Below are 19,561 nucleotides of genomic sequence, written 5' to 3' on the forward strand. Positions count from 1 at the left end.
GAAGTGATAACAGTGTGTAGTAATAACCGTATGTAGTGATAACAGTGTGTAGTGATAACCGTGTGAAGTGATAACCGAGTAAAGTGATAACGGTTTGAAGGGCTATGCGTGTGAAGTGATAACTGTGCAGTGATAAGAGTGTGTAGTGATAACAGTGTGTATTGATAAAGGTGTGTAGTGATAGCCGTGTGCAGTGATAGCCGTGTGAAGTGATAACAGTGTGAAGTGATAACAGTGTGTAGTGATAACAGTGTGTACTGATAACCGTATGTAGTGATAACCGTGTGTAGTGATAACCGTGTGAAGTGATTACAGTGTTAAGTGATAACAGTGTGTGTGTAGTGATTACAGTGTGTAGTGATAACAGTGTGAAGTGATAACCGTATGAAGTGATAACAGTGTGAAGAGATAACAGTGTGTAGTGATAACAGTGTATAGTCAAAACAGTGTGTAGTGATAGCTGTGTGTAGTGATAGCCGTGTGAAGTGATATCAGTGTGAAGTGATAACAGTGTAAAGTGATAACAGTGTGAAGTCATAACAGTGTGTTGGGATAACAGTGTGAAGTGATAACCGTGTGAAGTGATGACAGTGTGTAGTGATAACAGTATGAAGTGATAACAGTGAGTAGTGATAACAGTGAGTAGTGATAACATAGTGTAGTGATAACCGTGTGTAGTGATAACAGTGTGTAGTGATAACAGTGTGTAGTAATAACAGTGTGTAGTTATAACCGTGTGTAGTGTAACCGTGTGAAGTAATAACAGTGTTTTGTGATAACAGTGTGTAGTGATAACCGTGTGAAGTGATAACAGTGTAGTGATAACAGTGTGTAGTGATAACCGTGTGAAATGATAACAGTGTGTAGTAATAAGAGTGTGTAGTGATAACAGTGTGTTGTGATAACCGTGTGTAGTGATAACAGTGTGTAGTGATAACATTGTGTAGTGATATCAGTGTGAAGTGATAGCAGTGTGTAGTGATAACAGTGTGTAGTAATAACAGTGTGTAGTGATAACCGTGTGAAGTGATAACAGTGTGTATAGATAACCGTGTGAAGTGATAGCCGTGTGTATTGATAACCATGTGAAGTGAAAACAGTGTGTAGTGATAACTGTGTGCAATGATAACAGTGTGGAGTGATAACAGTGAGTAGTGATAACAGTGTGTGGTGATAACAGTGTAAAGTGATAACAGCGTGAAGTCATAACAGTGAGTAGTGATAACAGTGTGTGGTGATAACAGTGTAAAGTGATAACAGCGTGAAGTCATAACAGTGTGCAGTGATAAAGGTGTGAAGTGATAACCGTATGAAGTGATAACAGTGTGTAGTGATAACTGTGTGCAGTGATAACAGTGTGAAGTGATAACAGTGAGTAGTGATAACAGTGTGTGGTGATAACAGTGTAAAGTGATAACAGCGTGAAGTTATAACAGTGTGCAGTGATAATCGTGTGAAGTGATAACCGTGTGAAGTAATAGCAGTGTGTAGTGATAATAGTGTGTAGTGATAACAGTGTGAAGTGATAAGAGTGTGTAGTGATAACAGTGCGTATTGATAAAGGTGTGTAGTGATAGCCGTGTGCAGTGATAGCCGTGTGAAGTGATAACAGTGTGAAGTGATAACAGTGTGTAGTGATAACAGTGTGTACTGATAACCGTATGTAGTGATAACCGTGTGTAGTGATAACCGTGTGAAGTGATTACAGTGTTAAGTGATAACAGTGTGTGTGTAGTGATTACAGTGTGTAGTGATAACAGTGTGAAGTGATAACCGTATGAAGTGATAACAGTGTGAAGAGATAACAGTGTGTAGTGATAACAGTGTATAGTCAAAACAGTGTGTAGTGATAGCTGTGTGTAGTGATAGCCGTGTGAAGTGATATCAGTGTGAAGTGATAACAGTGTAAAGTGATAACAGTGTGAAGTCATAACAGTGTGTTGGGATAACAGTGTGAAGTGATAACCGTGTGAAGTGATGACAGTGTGTAGTGATAACAGTATGAAGTGATAACAGTGAGTAGTGATAACAGTGAGTAGTGATAACATAGTGTAGTGATAACCGTGTGTAGTGATAACAGTGTGTAGTGATAACAGTGTGTAGTAATAACAGTGTGTAGTTATAACCGTGTGTAGTGTAACCGTGTGAAGTAATAACAGTGTTTTGTGATAACAGTGTGTAGTGATAACCGTGTGAAGTGATAACAGTGTAGTGATAACAGTGTGTAGTGATAACCGTGTGAAATGATAACAGTGTGTAGTAATAAGAGTGTGTAGTGATAACAGTGTGTTGTGATAACCGTGTGTAGTGATAACAGTGTGTAGTGATAACATTGTGTAGTGATATCAGTGTGAAGTGATAACAGTGTGTAGTGATAACAGTGTGTAGTAATAACAGTGTGTAGTGATAACCGTGTGAAGTGATAACAGTGTGTATAGATAACCGTGTGAAGTGATAGCCGTGTGTATTGATAACCATGTGAAGTGAAAACAGTGTGTAGTGATAACTGTGTGCAATGATAACAGTGTGGAGTGATAACAGTGAGTAGTGATAACAGTGTGTGGTGATAACAGTGTAAAGTGATAACAGCGTGAAGTCATAACAGTGAGTAGTGATAACAGTGTGTGGTGATAACAGTGTAAAGTGATAACAGCGTGAAGTCATAACAGTGTGCAGTGATAAAGGTGTGAAGTGATAACCGTATGAAGTGATAACAGTGTGTAGTGATAACTGTGTGCAGTGATAACAGTGTGAAGTGATAACAGTGAGTAGTGATAACAGTGTGTGGTGATAACAGTGTAAAGTGATAACAGCGTGAAGTTATAACAGTGTGCAGTGATAATCGTGTGAAGTGATAACCGTGTGAAGTAATAGCAGTGTGTAGTGATAATAGTGTGTAGTGATAACAGTGTGAAGTGATAAGAGTGTGTAGTGATAACAGTGCGTATTGATAAAGGTGTGTAGTGATAGCCGTGTGCAGTGATAGCCGTGTGAAGTGATAACAGTGTGAAGTGATAACAAAGTGTAGTGATAACAGTGTGTAGTGATAACCGTATGTAGTGATAACCGTGTGTAGTGACAACCGTGTGAAGTGATTACAGTGTTAAATGATAACAGTGTGTAGTGATAACAGTGTGTAGTGATAGTAGTGTGAAGTGATAACCGTGTGAAGTGATAACAGTGTGAAGAGATAGGAGTGTGTGGTGATAACAGTGTATAGTCATAACAGTGTGTAGTGATAGCCGTGTGTAGTAATATCCGTGTGAAGTGATATCAGTGTGAAGTGATAACAGTGAGTAGTGATAACCGTGTGAAGTGATAACCGTGTGAAGTGATAACAATGTGTACTGATAACAGTATGAAGTGAAAACAGTGAGTAGTGATAACAGTGTGTAGTAATAACAGTGTGTAGTGATAACCGTGTGAAGTGATAACAGTGTGTAGTGATAACAGTTTGTAGTGATAATAGTGTGTAGTGATAAACGTATGTAGTGATAACAGTGTGAAGTGATAACAGTGTAGTAATAACAGTGTTTAGCTATAACCGTGTGTAGTGTAGTCGTGTGAAGTAATAACAGTGTTTTGTGATAACAGTGTGTAGTGATAACCGTGTGAAGTGATAACAGTCTAGTGATAACAGTGTGTAGTGATAACCGTGTGATATGATAACAGTGTGTAGTAATAAGAGTGTGTAGTGATAACAGTGTGATGTTATAATGAAGTGAGGTGATAACAGTGTGATGTTATAATGAAGTGAGGTGATATCAGTATGTAGTGATAAGCGTGTGTAGTGATAACAGTGTGTAGTGATAACATTGTGTAGTGATATCAGTGTGAAGTGATAACAGTGTGTAGTGATAACAGTGTGTAGTAATAACAGTGTGTAGTGAAAACCGTGTGAAGTGATAACAGTGTGTATAGATACCCGTGTGTAGTGATAGCCGTTAGTATTGATAACCGTGTAAAATGATAACCGTGTGAAGTGATAACAGTGTGTAGTATTAACTGTGTGCAGTGATAACAGTGTGAAGTGATAACAGTGAGTAGTGATAACTGTGTGCAGTGAAAACAGTGTGAAGTGATAACAGTGAGTAGTGATAACAGTGTGTGGTGATAACAGTGTAAAGTGAGAACAGCGTGAAGTCATAACAGTGTGCAGTGATAAACGTGTGAAGCGATAACCGTGTGAAGTAATAACAGTGTGTAGTGATAATAGTGTGTAGTGATAACCGGGTGATGTGATAACTGTGTACTCACCTATTTGTACTCACCTATTTGTGCTTGCGGGGGTTGAGCTTTGGCTCTTTGGTCCAGCCTCTCAACTGTCAATCAACTGGTGTACAGATTCCTGAGCCTACTGGGCTCTATCATATCTACATTTAAAACTGTGTATGGAGTCAGCCTCCACCACATCACTGCCTAATGCATTCCATCCGTTAACTACTCTGACACTGAAAAAGTTCCTTCTAACGTCTCTGTGGCTCATGTGAGTACTCAGTTTCCACCTGTGTCCCCTTGTTCGCGTCCCACCAGTGTTGAATAGTTTATCCTTATTTACCCGGTCGATTCCTCTGAGGATTTTGTAGGTTGTGATCATGTCTCCCCTTACTCTTCTGTCTTCCAGTGTCGTAAGGTGCATTTCCCGCAGCCTTTCCTCGTAACTCATGCCTCTTAGTTCTGGGACTAGTCTAGTGGCATACCTTTGGACTTTTTCCAGCTTCGTCTTGTGCTTGACAAGGTACGGGCTCCATGCTGGGGCCGCATACTCCAGGATTGGTCTTACATATGTGGTGTACAAGATTCTGAATGATTCCTTACACAGGTTCCTGAACGCTGTTCTGATGTTAGCCAGCCTCGCATTTGCCGCAGACGTTATTCTTTTTATGTGGGCTTCAGGAGACAGGTTTGGTGTGATATCAACTCCTAGATCTTTCTCTCTGTTCGTTTCATTAAGTACTTCATCTCCTATTCTGTATCCTGTGTTTGGCCTCCTATTTCCACCACCTAGTTTCATTACTTTGCATTTACTCGGGTTGAACTTCAACAGCCAATTGTTGGACCATTCACTCAGTCTGTCTAGGTCATCTTGTAGCCTCCTACTATCGTCCTCAGTTTCAATCCTCCTCATAATTTTTGCATCATCGGCAAACATTGAGAGAAACGATTCTATACCCTCTGGAAGATCATTTACATATATCAGAAACAGTATAGGTCCAAGGACTGACCCCTGCAGTACTCCACTCGTAACGTCTCGCCAATCTGAGACCTCACCCCTCACACTGACTCGTTGTCTCCTGTTACTTAGGTATTCCTGTATCCAACGGAGTACCTTCCCTTTCACTCCAGCCTGCATCTCCAGTTTTTTCACTAGCCTCTTGTGTGGCACTGTGTCAAAGGCTTTCTGACAATCCAAAAATATGCAGTCTGCCCACCCTTCTCTTTCTTGCCTTATTTTTGTTGCCTGGTCGTAAAAATTCAAGTAACCCTGTGAGGCAGGACCTGCCATCCCTGAATCCATGTTGATGCTGTGTTACAAAGTTCTTTCGCTCCAGATGTTCCACTAGCTTTCTTCGCACAATCTTCTCCATCAACTTGCATGGTATGCAGGTTAGGGACACTGGTCTGTAATTCAGTGCCTCCTGTCTATCCCCTTTCTTGTATATCGGGACTACGTTAGCTGCTTTCCAAATTTCTGGCAGTTCCCCTGTTGCCAGTGATTTGTTATACACCATGGAGAGCGGGAGGCACAGTTCTTCTGCTCCTTCCTTTAGTATCCAAGGGGAGATTCCATCTGGACCTATAGCCTTTGTCACATCCAATTCTAGTAAACACTTCCTTACTTCCCCGCTGGTAATCTCAAACTCTTCCAGTGGTTCCTGGTTAGCTATTCCCTCTCTTATCTCTGGGATTTCTCCTTGCTCCAAGGTGAAGACCTCCTGGAATTTCTTATTCAGTTCCTCACACACTTCCTTGTCATTTGTAGTGAATCCTTCTGCCCCTAACCTTAATTTCATAACCTGTTCCTTTACTGTTGTTTTTCTCCTGTTGTGGCTATGCAGCAATTTAGGCTGAGTCTTTGCCTTGCTTGCGATGTCATTTTCGTATTGTCTTTCTGCCTCTCTTCTCATCCTAACATATTCATTCCTGGCATTCTGGTATCTTTCTCTGCTCTCCAGTGTCCTGTTATTCCTATAGTTTCTCCATGCCCTTTTACTTTGCTGCTTAGCTAGCCTACATCTCTGATTAAACCATGGGTTTCTCATCTTCATTTCACTGTTTTCCTTTTGGACTGGGACAAACTTGTTTGCTGCATCCTTGCATTTTTGCGTGATGTATTCCATCATATCTTGGGCCGTCTTTTCCCTGAGCTCTGTTTCCCATGTGTGTGTATAGATAATGTGTGTATAGATAACCGTGTGTAGTGATAGCCGTGTGTAGTGATAACTGTGTTAAGTGTTAACAGTGTGTAGTGATAACCGTGTGAAGTGATAACAGTGCGCAGCGATAACCGTATGTAGTGATAACAGTGTGTAGTGATAACCGTGTGTAGTGATAACCGTGTGAAGTGATAACGGTTTGAAGGGCTATCCGTGTGAAGTGATAACAGTGTGCAGTGATAACAGTGTGTAGTGATAACAGTGTGTATTGATAACAGTGTGTAGTGATAGCCGTGTGCAGTGATAGCCGTGTGAATTGATAATAGTGTGAAGTGATAACAGTGTGTAGTGATAACAGTGTGTAGTGATAACCGTATGTAGTGATAACCGTGTGTAGTGATAACTGTGTGGAGTGATAACAGTGTGTAGTGATAACCGTGTGTAATGATAACCGTGTGTTGTGATAACAGTGTGTAGTGATAAAAGTGTGTAGTGATAAAAGTTTGTAGTGATTACAGTGTGTAGTAATAACAGTGTGTTGTGATAACAGTGAGTAGTGATAACCGTGTGAAGTGATAAGCGTGTGTAGTTATCACAGTGTGTAGTGAAAACAGTGTTTAGTGATAACAGTGTCTTGTGATAACCGTGAAGTGATAACAGTGTGTAGTGATAGATGTGTGGAATGATAATAATGTGTTGTGATAACCGTGTGTAGTGATAACAGTGTGTAGTGATAACAGTGTGTAGTGATAACCGTGTGAAGTGATAACAGTGTGTAGTGATAACAGTATGTAATAAAAACAGTGTGTTGTGATAAAAGTGTGTAGTGATAACCGTGTGTAGTGTAACCGTGTGATTTAATAACAGTATTTAGTGATAACAGTGTGTAGTGATAACAGTGTGTAGTGATAACCGTGTGAAGTGATAACAATGTAGTGATAAGAGTGTGTAGTGATAACCGTGTGAAATGATAACAGTGTGTAGTAATAACAGTGTGTAGTGATAACTGTTTGACTTGATAACAGTGTATAGTGATAACAGTGAGTAGTGATAACAGTGTGTAGCGATAAAACTTTGTAGTGATAAGAGTGCGTAGTGATAACAGTGAGTAGTGATAACAATGTGTAGTGATAACAGTGTGTAGTGTTAACCATGTGAAGTGATAACAGTGTGTATAGATAATCGTGTGTAGTGATAGCCTTGTGTAGTGATAACCGTGTCAAGTGTTAACAGTGTGTAGTTATAACCGTGTGAAGTGATAACAGTGTGCAGCGATAACCGTATGTAATGATATCAGTGTGTAGTGATAACCGTGTGTAGTGATAACCGTGTGAAGTGATAACGGTTTGATGGGCTATCCGTGTGAAGTGATAACAGTGTGCAGTGATAACAGTGTGTAGTGATAACAGTGTGTATTGATAACAGTGTGTAGTGATAGCCGTGTGCAGTGATAGCCGTGTGTAGTGATAACCGTGTGTAGTGATAGGAGTGTGAAGTAATAACAGTGTGTAGTGATAACAGTGTATAGTGATAACAGTGTTTAGTGATTACAGTGTGAAGTGATAACCGTGTGTAGTGATAACAGTGTGTAGTGATAACCGTGTGGAGTGATAACAGTGTGTAGTGATAACGGTGTAAAGTGATAACTGTGTAGTGACAACAGTGTTTAGTGATAACCGTGTGTAGTGATAGCAGTGTGTAGTGATACCCATGTGTAGTGATAACAGTGTGTAGTGATAACGGTGTGAAGTGATAACTGTGTAGTGATAACAGTGTGTAGTGATAACTGTGTGTAGTGATAGCCATGTGTAGTGATAGCCGTGTGTAGTGATAACCGTATGTAGTGATAACCGTATGTAGTGATAAAAGAGTGTAGTGATAATCGTGTGTATTGATAACCATGTGTAGTGATAATTGGTGAAGTGAGTGCTGTGTGTAGTGATAACGGTGTGTAGTGATAAACGTGTGAAGTGATAACTGTGTGTAGTGATAACAGTGTGTAGTGATAACCGTGTGTAGTAATAAGGGGATGTAGTGATAACAGTGTGAAGTGATAATCATGTGTAGTGATAACCGTGTGGTGTCATAACAGTGTATAGTGATAACCTTGTGGAGTGATAACAGTGTGTAGTGATAACCGTGTGTTGTGATAACCGTGTGTAGTGATAACCGTGTGAAGTGATAACAGTGTGTAGTGATAACTGTGTGAAGTGATAAGAGTGTGTTGTGATAAAAGTGTGTAGTGATAACCATGTGCAGTGATAACAGTGTGTAGTGATAACAGTGTGAAGTGATAACAGTGTGAAGTGATAACAGTGTAGTGATAACAGTGTGTAGTGATAACCGTGTGAAATGATACCAGTGTGTAGTGAAAACAGTGTGTAGTGATAACAGTGTGTAGTGATAACCGTGTGAAGTGAAAACAGTGTGTAGTGATAACCGTGTGTAGTGATAACAGTGTGTAGTGATAACATTGTATAGTGATATCAGTGTGAAGTGACAACAGTGTATTGTGATAAAATTGTATAGTGATAACTGTATGAAGTGATAACAGTGTATAGTGATAACAGTGTGTAGTGATAAAAGTTTGTAGTGATAACAGTGTTTAGTGACAGCCGTGTGTAGTGATAACAATGCGTAGTAATAACCGTATGTAGTGATAACAGTGTGTAGTGATAACCGTGTGAAGTGAAAACAGTGTGTAGTGATAACAGTATGTAGTGATAACCGTGTGAAGTGATAAATGTTTAGTGATAACAGTGTGTGGTGATAACAGTGTGTAGTGATAGCCTTGCGTAGTGATAGCTGTGTGTAGTGATAACCGTATGTAGTGATAACCGTATGTAGTGATAACCGTATGAAGTGATAAAAGTGTATAGTGATAACCGTGTGCAGTGATAACCGTGTGAAGTGATTACAGTGTGTAGTAAAAATGGTGTGTAGTGATAACAGTGTGCAATGATAGCCGTGTGTAGTGTAGCCGTGTGAAGTAATAACAGTGTGTAGTGATAACAGTGTATAGTGATAACCGTGTGATGTGATAACAGTGTATTGATATCAGTGTGTAGTGATAACCGTGTGAAACGATAACAGTGTGTAGTAATAAAAGTGTGTTGTGATAACAGTGTGTAGTGGTATTCGTGTGAAGTGACAACCGTGTGTAGTGATAACAGTGTGTAGTGATAACAGTGTGTAGTGATAACCGTGTGAAGTGAAAACAGTGTGTAGTGATAACAGTATGTAGTGATAACCGTGTGAAGTGATAAATGTTTAGTGATAACAGTGTGTGGTGATAACAGTGTGTAGTGATAGCCTTGTGTAGTGATAGCTGTGTGTAGTGATAACCGTATGTAGTGATAACCGTATGTAGTGATAACCGTATGAAGTGATAAAAGTGTATAGTGATAACCGTGTGTAGTGATAACCGTGTGAAGTGATTACAGTGTGTAGTTAAAATGGTGTGTAGTGATAACAGTGTGCAATGATAGCCGTGTGTAGTGTAGCCGTGTGAAGTAATAACAGTGTGTAGTGATAACAGTGTATAGTGATAACAGTGTATTGATATCAGTGTGTAGTGATAACCGTGTGAAACGATAACAGTGTGTAGTAATAAAAGTGTGTTGTGATAACAGTGTGTAGTGGTAACCGTGTGAAGTGACAACCGTGTGTAGGGATAACAGTGTGTAGTGATAACAGTGTGTAGTGATAACCGTATAGTGATAACAGTGTGTAGTGATAACCGTGTGGAGTGAGAAACAGTGTGTAGTGATAACCGTGTGTGGTGATAATAGTGTGTAGTGATAAACGTATGTAGTGATAACTGTGTGTAGTGATAACCGTGTGTAGTGATAACAGTGTATAGTGATAACAGTGTGTAGTGATAACGGTGTGAAGTGATAACTGTGTAGTGATAACAGTGTTTAGTGATAACCGTGTGCAGTGATAACAGTATGTAGTGATAACAGTGGGTAGTGATAACAGTGTGAAGTGATAACAGTGTGTAGTGATAACCGTGTGAAGTGATAACAGTGTGTAGTGATAACCGTGTGTATTGACAACAGTGTGTAGTAAAACCGAATGTTGTGATAACAGTGTGTAGTGATAACTGTGTAGAGATAACAGTGTGTAGTGATAACCATGTGTAGTGATAACAGTTTGAAGTGATATCAGTGTGTAGTGATAACAGTGTGTAGTAATAACCGTAGGAAGTGATAACAGTTTGAAGTGATAACAGTGTGTAGTGATAACAGTGTGTAGTGATAACAATGTGTAGTGATAACCGTGTGTAGTGATAACCGTGTGAAGTGATAACTGTGTAGTAATAACAGTGTGTACTCGCCTATTTGTACTCACCTATTTGTGCTTGCAGGATCGAGCATTGACTCCTGGATCCCGCCTTTCCAGCTATCGGTTGTTAAGAGCAATGACTCGTGTCCCATTTCCCTGTCATACCTAGTTTTAAAAGTATGAATAGTATTTGCTTCCACAACCTGTTACCCAAGTGCATTCCTTTTTTCCACTACTATCACGCTAAAAGAAAACTTCCTATCATCTATGTGACTCATCTGAGTTTCCAGTTTCCACCCATGTCCCCTCGTTCTGTTTTTATTACGTGTGAACATTTCATCTATTTCCAATTTGTCAATTCTCCTGAGTATTTTATATGTCCCTATCATATCTCCTCTCTCCTTTCTTTACTCTAGTGTCGTAAGGTTCAGTTCCTTCAGACGCTCTTCATATCCCATCCCTCGTAACTCTGGGACAAGCCTCGTCACAAACCTCTGAACCTTCTCCAGTTTTTTTATGTGTTTCTTCAGGTGGGGGCTCCATGATGGCGCGGCATACTCTAAGACGGGTCTCACGTAGGCAGTGTAAAGCGCCCTAAAAGCTTCCTCATTTAGGTTTCTGAATGAAGTTCTAATTTTCGCCAGTGTAGAGTACGCTGCTGACGTTATCCTATTTATATGTGCCTCAGGAGTTAGATTAGGTGTCACATCCACTCCCAGGTCTCTTTCTCGAATCGTTACAGGTAGGCTGTTCCCCTTCATTGTGTATTGTCCCTTTGGTCTCCTATCACCTGATCCCATTTCCATAACTATACATTTACTGGTGTTAAACTCCAGTAGCCATTTCCCTGACCATCTCTGCAACCTGTTTAAGTCCTCTTGGAGGATCCTACAATCCTCGTCTGTCACAACTCTTCTCATTAATTTTGCGTCATCCGCAAACATTGGCATGTATGATTCCACTCCTGTAAACATATCATTTACGTAAATTAGAAAGAGGATTGGGCCCAGCACCGATCCTTGAGGTACTCCACTTGTTACTGTTCGCCAGTCCGACTTCTCGCCCCTTACCATTACCCTCTGGCTCCTTCCTGTTAGGTAATTCTTCACCCATACTAGGGCCTTTCCGCTTACTCCTGCCTGCCTCTCAAGTTTGTATAGCAGTCTCATGTGCGGTATAGTATCAAAGGCCTTTTGGCAGTCAAGAAATATGCAGTCTGCCCAGCCTTCTCTGTCCTGCCTTATCCTTGTTACTTTATCATATAGTTCTAAAAGGTTTGTTAGGCATGACTTCCGTCTCCAGAACCCATGTTGGTGCTTGTTTACAAACCCAATGCTCTTCAGGTGCTCAACAAGTCTTAGCCTTATTATTTTTTCAAGTATTTTGCAGGGGATGCTTGTCAGTGATATGGGTCTGTAGTTAAGTGCCTCCTCCCTATCATCTTTCTTGAAAATCGGTACGACATTTGCCTCCTTCCAGCAACTGGGCAATTCTCCCGACATAAGTGACTCATTAAAGATCATTGCCAGAGGCACGCTGAGAGCCTGCGCTGCCTCTTTAAGTATGCACGGTGATACTTTGTCTGGTCCAACAGCTTTATTTGCATCCAGTGTTGTCAACTGTTTCATTACCACCTCTGCTGTCACCTCTATATCTGATAGTCTTTCATCTAGGGTAATCGCTTCTTACAATGGGAGCTGCTCAGGCTCGGTTGTGAACACTCCATGGAAATTTGCATTCAGTACCTCGCAGATTTCCTTGTCGCTTTCTGTATATGCCCCTTCTGTTTTCCTCAGTTTTGTCACTTGGTCATTTACCGACATTTTCCTTCTTATATGGCTATGTAGTAATTTAGGTTGCTTTTTCGCTTTGACTGCAATATCATTCTCATAATTTCTTTCCGACACTCGTCTTATGTTAATGTAATCATTCCTGGCTCTGTTAAATCTAATCCTGTTGTCCTCTGTCCTTTGTCTTCTGTACTTCCTCCTGCTTCTCACCTTTGCTTCCTGACACTGTCTATTAAACCATGGGTTATTATATTCCCTCCTGCTTTTTTTTCTTTATTGTTGGAATAAATCTCTCCTCAGCCTTCTTGCATTTCAATATGACTTGGTTCATCATACCTTGCACTGTTTTTCCTCTAAGTTCTTCCTCCCACTGCACTTCTCCCAGGTAGTCCCTTATCCTTCTGTAGTCCCCTTTTCTGTAATCTAGTCTCCGTTCCCGGACCTCTTGTCCTTTGGTCACAATTTTAAGCTCCATCATGTAGTCAAAGACTAGGACACAATGGTCACTGGCTCCTAGTGGTATTTCATGTTCCAACTGCTCGATGTCTTCTACATTCTGGGTGAAAATCAGATCTAATAGGCTGGGCGTATCCCCTCCTCTTGATAGCCTTGATGTGTCTTGATAGCCGTGTGTAGTGATAGCCGTGTGTAGTGATAACAGTATGTAGTGATAACCGTATTTAGTGATAAAAGAGTGTAGTGATAATCGTGTGTAGTGATAACCGTGTGTAGTGATAACCGTGTGAAGTGATAGCAGTGTGTAGTGATAACAGTGAGTAGTGATAACGGTGTGTAGTGATAAACGTGTGAAGTGATAAAAGTGTGTAGTGATAACAGTATGTAGTGATAACAGTGTGTAGTGATAGCCGTGTGTAGTGATAACCGTGTGTAGTAATAACTGGATGTAGTGATAACAGTGAGTAGTGATAACCATATGTAGTGATACCCGTGTGGAGTGATAACAGTGTGTTGTGATAACCGCGTGGAGTGATAACAGTGTGTAGTGATAATCGTGTGTAGTGATAACAGTATGTAGTGATAACAGTGTGTAGTGATAAAAGTGTGTAGTGATAACCGTGTGAAGTGATAACAGTGTGTAGTGATAACAGTGTGTAGTGATAACTGTGGAGTGATAACAGTGTGTAGTGATAACAGTGTGTAGTGATAGCCGTGTGTAGTGATAACAGTGTGTAGTGATAACCGTGTAAAGTGATAACAGTGTGTAGTGATAACAGTGTGTAGTGATAACAGTGTGTAGTGATAACCGTGTGAAGTGATAACAGTGTGTAGTGTTATGATCTCAGCCTGCAGGAGAAACGAGTCTCCCTCCTTGAGAGTTATTCATCAAGCCCGACCTGATTAGAAGGTCTAGCAAATATTGAGGTGATAACCCATATGTAAAATAGTTGCATGGATATATATAACAATTTAAGATTATGGGCAGTGAAGAAGGAAACAGATAAATGACTGGCCAGGAGATGTGGACATTTTGCTGGAGGCGTGAGGCTCGCTTCTGGAGGGGCTTTGACCTCACTTGAGTGCCAGACATCGCAGGGGAAAGCCGCGCTCCGTTTGAGCTCCCGTCAGAAGGGAACCCCTAGTGATATACCTCGAAGAGAAGAGAAGTGTGCAGACGTACCAGCTGTGGAATTGATCTGGGGACGTTGGGGTCTCAAGTCCTGGTCGACGAAGAGTATTAAACCGCCCAGAGACATTTTCATGGGCTGCGTGGAAGCGCCCTGACCAAGCTCTGTCAGAGGGATTGCGCCCTAGACTAAACAATCTGTGGTTTGTCTTTGGGGAAGAAGTTGCTGAGAACTTCGAAGCCAGCACAGATGAAGTAGTTGATGAGACTCCAAGGTAGTGGAGCAGAGGACCTCGAGCTGTGAGGAGAAGCAGTGAAGAGGAGTGTCACGTGCTTCTGTAGAGGTGGTGAAGCACCATAGTTGCTCGAGGGAACTTCATGGTGTAGCAGCCAAGAGAGCTGTAGAGGACCCTAGCAGAAGGGTGAAGCACCGTAGTTGCTCAAGAAAACTTCATGATAGCAGCCTGCAGGAGCTGCAGAGGATCCTGGTAGTGAAGCCCAGAAGAACCTGAAGATATCAGGGTAGTGAACTTCCAGAGGTGGAAGGGAAGTTCTGGTTGATTACTTGTAGGGAGTTGATAGTGTTTGGTTGTCATTAGCATGCAAGATGCAGTGAGAGGTGAGTGATTGTTGGCATTCTTATGTCAAGGAGTGTTTTATACTGAAGTTTAGAGTTGCAGGCGTAGGCTGGATTACCTACAGATGTATGTGTTCTAGGACTGATAGAGTGATCGATTGATCATTGTTATGTATCAATGAACATTTATACTGATATATGTTATTGCATTCAAATGCTGATTTTCTTTGTACACATTTATAGATACATATATATATTATCTTGCTGATGGTGCAACAGTGTATGTGGGCTTGATCTACTTGAGGAGGTTGATAGTATCAGGTGGTGAATCAGAAGATAGGATACCACTTGGTAAACTGATAATAGAGTTCTGATGGTGTTGGAGAGGAACCGGATTGTAATAGTATAGAGTATAGGATTCATTATTATTATATGTGTGTATGTATTGTGTATGTGCTTTGTCCAGTAAATGTATTCCAATTTGCTGGTTTTTGCCCTTGTCCTAGTGAGGCTTCCCATGAAATAGTACAGAAGAAGAGAGAGAGAGAGAAAGAACCAAGAACCACTGCTGTGGACAGGGTAAAAGGTAATAATAATAAGTCAAAAGGGGATTGAGGAGATCATATCACCTAAGGAGAGAGTGGGGAGTCACAGCGGCTCGAGTGGGTATGTGCACGTGACAACGAGGCTGAGTGTTGGAGCCGCATCCCCTAAGCGTGTGACGTTGAGCCCCTCTCCAAGAGCCAGAAGCGCCTAGTGTGATTTCCTAGCGAAGTATAAGCACTCTACCGAGTTGTGGGTTGGGTGGTCTGCAAAGGAGGAACAACGACGACAACACCACCAACACACAAACTATAATTGTAGTGATAACAGTATGCAGTGATAACGGTGTGTAGTGATAAACGTGTGAAGTGATAACAGTGTGTAGTAATAACAGTGTGTAGTGATAACTGTGTAGTGATAACAGTGAAGTGATAAAAGTGTGTAGTGATAACCGTGTGAAGCGATAACAGTGTGTATGATAACAGTGTGTAGTGATAAACGTGTGTAGTGATAACAGTGTGTAGTGATAACAGTGTGAAATGGTAACAGTGTGAAGTGATAACAGTGTTGTAATAACAGTGTTTAGTGATAACCGTGTGAAATGATAACAGTGTGTAGTAATAACAGTGTATAGTGATAACAGTGTGCAGTGATAACCGTGTGAAGTGATAACAGTGTGAAGTGATAACTGTGTGTAGTGATAACAGTGTGTAGTGATAACATTGTGTAGTGATATCAGTGTGAAGTGATAACAGTGTGTAGTGATAAAATTTTATAGTGATAACCATGTGAAGTGATAACTGTGTATAATGATAACAGTGTGTAGTGATAACAGTGTTTAGTGATAAAAGTTTGTAGTGATAACAGTGTGTAGTGATAGCCGTGTGTAGTGATAACCGTGTGTAGTAATAACCGTATGTAGTGATAACAGTGTGTAGTGATAACAGTGTGTAGTGATAACCGTGCAAAGTGATAACAGTGTGTAGTGATAACGGTGTGAAGTGATAACTGTGTAGTGATAACAGTGTGTAGTGATAACAGTGTGTAGTGATTGCAATGTGCAGTGATAGCTGTGTGTAGTGATAACCGTATGTAGTGATAACCGTATGTAGTGATAAAAGTGTGTAGTGATAACCGTGTGTAGTGATTACCGTGTGAAGTGATAAAAGTATGTAGTGATAACAGTGTGCAGTGATAACGGTGTGTAGTGATAAACGTGTGAAGTGATAACAGTGTGTAGTGATAATAGTGTGTAGTAATAACAGTGTGTAGTGATAACCGTGTGTAGTGTAACTGTGTGAAGTAATAACAGTGTGAAGTGATAAGTGTGAAGTGATATCAGTGTGTAGTGATAACAGGTTGAAGTGATAACAGTGTATAGTGATAACAGTTTAGTTATAACAGTGTGTTGTGATAACCGTGTGTAGTGATAACAGTGTGTATTGATAACAATGTGTAGTGATAACAATGTGTAGTGATAACAGTGTGTAGTGATAACAGTGTGTAGTGATAACCGTGTGAAAATATAACAGTGTGTAGTGAGAACAGTGTGTATTGATAACAGTGTGTAGTGATAACAATGTGTAGTGATAACAGTGTGTAGTGAAAGCTGTGTGTAGTGATAACCGTTTGTAGTGATAACTGTGTAGTGATAACAGTGGGTAGTGATAACAGTGTGAAGTGATAACAGTGTGAAGTGATAATAGTGTGTAGTAAAACCGAATGTAGTGATAACAGTGTGTAGTGATAACAGTGTGTAGTACAACCGAATGTAGTGATAACAGTGTGTAGTGATAACAGTGTGTAGTGATAACAGTGTGTAGTGATAACTGTGTAGTGATAACAGTGTGTATTGATAACCGTGTGTAGTGTTAACAGTGTGTAATCTATTTTCATAAGCATTGGGAGCATTATTTTAAATACGTCAGTATCTGAGTTACTTGCATATATTACGTAACTATCCATCCTGTAGTCCATTAGTAAATGATAAAAAATAAACAAACTCGCCTTAATTTGGTATCCAGGTTTACGCTCCTTCATCTCCCACCTTGATCCGCCTCTTCAAACTTGGGAGAAAACACTTCATTTTTCTCATCTACATATCTAAATAAATTTTTAGGTGTAGAGATCAAAGAAAAAAACATCTTAGCTATGGGCAATTTATCTTCTGTATTATAGACTGTGGGTTGTTGGTGTTGTTGTCGTTGATCCTTCTCTACGGACAACCCAACCCACAACTCGGCAGAGTGCTTTTACTTCACTAGATCACACTAGGCGTTTCTGGCTCTTGGAGAGGGGCTCGACGTCACACGTTTAGGGGATGCGGCTCCAACACTTAGCCTCGTTGTCACATGCACACACCCACTCGAGCCGCTGTGACTCCCCACTCTCTCCTTAGGTGATATGATCTCCTCGATCCCCCTTTGACTTATTAATATTACCTTCTACCCTGTCCACAGCAGTGGTTCTTGGTTCTTTCTCTCTTTCTCTCTCCTTCTTTACTACCTCCTGGGAAGTCTCACTAGGACAATGGCAAACACCAGCAAATTGTGACACATTTACTGGACAAAGCACATACACGATACATACACACATATAATAATAATGAATCCTATACTCTATAATATTACAATCAGGTTGCACTCCAACACCATCAGAACTCTATTATCAGCTTATCAAGTGGTATCCTATCTCCTGGTTCACCACCTGATACTATTAACCTCCTCAAGTTGATCAAGCCTACATACACTGTTGCACTATCAGCCAGATAATGTATATATAGAAAATCAGCATTCGAATGCAATAACATATATCAGTATAAATGTTCATTGATACACAACAATGATCAATCGATCACTGTCAGTCCTGGAACGCATACATCTGTAGGTAATTCAACCTACGACTGTAACTCTAAACTTCAGTGTAAATCACTCCTTGACATAAGAATGCAAACAGTCACTCACCTCTCACTGCGTCTTGCACGCTAATGACAACCAAACACTATCAACTCCCTATAAGTAATCCACCAGAACTTCCCCTTCCACCTCTGGAAGTTCACTACCCTAATATCCTTAGGTTCTTCCGGGCTTCACTACCAGGATCCTCTGCAGCTTCTCCAGGCTGCTATCATGAAGTTTCCTTGAGTAACTACGGTGCTTCACCCTTCTGCTAGGTTCCTCCACAGCTCTCTTGGCTGCTACACCATGAAGTTTCCCCGAGCAACTGTGGTGCTTCTCCACCTCTACAGAAGCACGTGACACTCCTCTTCACTGCTGCTTCTCCTCACAGCTCGAGGTCCTCTGCTCCACTACCTTGGAGTCTCATCAGCTACTTCATCTGCTGGCTTCGAAGTTCTCAGCAACTTCTTCCCCAAAGACAAACCTGCAACCCATCGACACTCCAATAAAATTGTTTCCCCTTTGACACATAAACAAAAATAATCACACAATATGTTTGCCTCCAACCTCTATCTGTTCTCTACATACAGTGAGAGTGGACTCCCCCGTTTTGGGCGGGTCCATACTCCACCTCGCCTGGCGGCGGTCCTCACTCCCTGGGAGGGTCTTCCTCCATCCGGAGCCAGGCTCCCTCAGTCGTCCGCCAGCGCTCAGAGGGGGCGGATGTCGCTCCGTGTTCCTCCCTCTCCACTCTCTTATTTCAGGCCTTCTGCCTTATTAAAACATGTCTAACTTATAAATAAACATCGCTACTGTCGCTGGGCACACGACCAACTACAAGTGATCACTATGAACTGGCGTATATTGTGCTTACCACAGATTAACTGATCGAGGGCGCTTTTCCTCTGACGGCGTCTGGTCAGGGCGCTCCACACAGCCCACGAAAATGCCTCTGAGTAGCTTATTAAACTCTGCTCGTCGACCAGGACTTGATACCACAACGTTCCCAGCTCGGTTCCACAGCTGGCACGTCTACACACTTCTCTTCTCTTCGAGATATATCACTAGGGGTTCCCTTCTGACGGGAGCTCAAACGGAGCGCGGCTTCCCCCTGCGATGTCTGGCACTCAAGTGAGGTCAAGGTCCTCCGGAAGCGAGCCTCACGCCTCCAGCAAAATGTCCACATCTCCTCGCCAGTCATTTATCTGTTTTCTTCTTCATTGCCCATAATCTCAAACTGTTACACATATCCAAGCAACTATTTTACATATGCGTTATCACCTCAATATTCGCTAGACCTTCTAATCAGGTCAGGCTTGACGAATAACTCTCAAGGAGGGAGACTCGTTTCTCCTGTAGGCTGAGATCATAACATCTGGGAATAACAATTTCGGAGTGCACATCCTGCATATAACGTCAACAACAATATTGTGCCCAGTAACTGGCGATGTGATGTTCCCTTCCTCGTCCTACTTTACAAGTCCAGTTGTATTAAATTTAACAAA

This window comes from Procambarus clarkii, chromosome 63 (assembly GCF_040958095.1).
Source record: "Procambarus clarkii isolate CNS0578487 chromosome 63, FALCON_Pclarkii_2.0, whole genome shotgun sequence".
Classification (NCBI taxonomy): domain Eukaryota; kingdom Metazoa; phylum Arthropoda; class Malacostraca; order Decapoda; family Cambaridae; genus Procambarus; species Procambarus clarkii.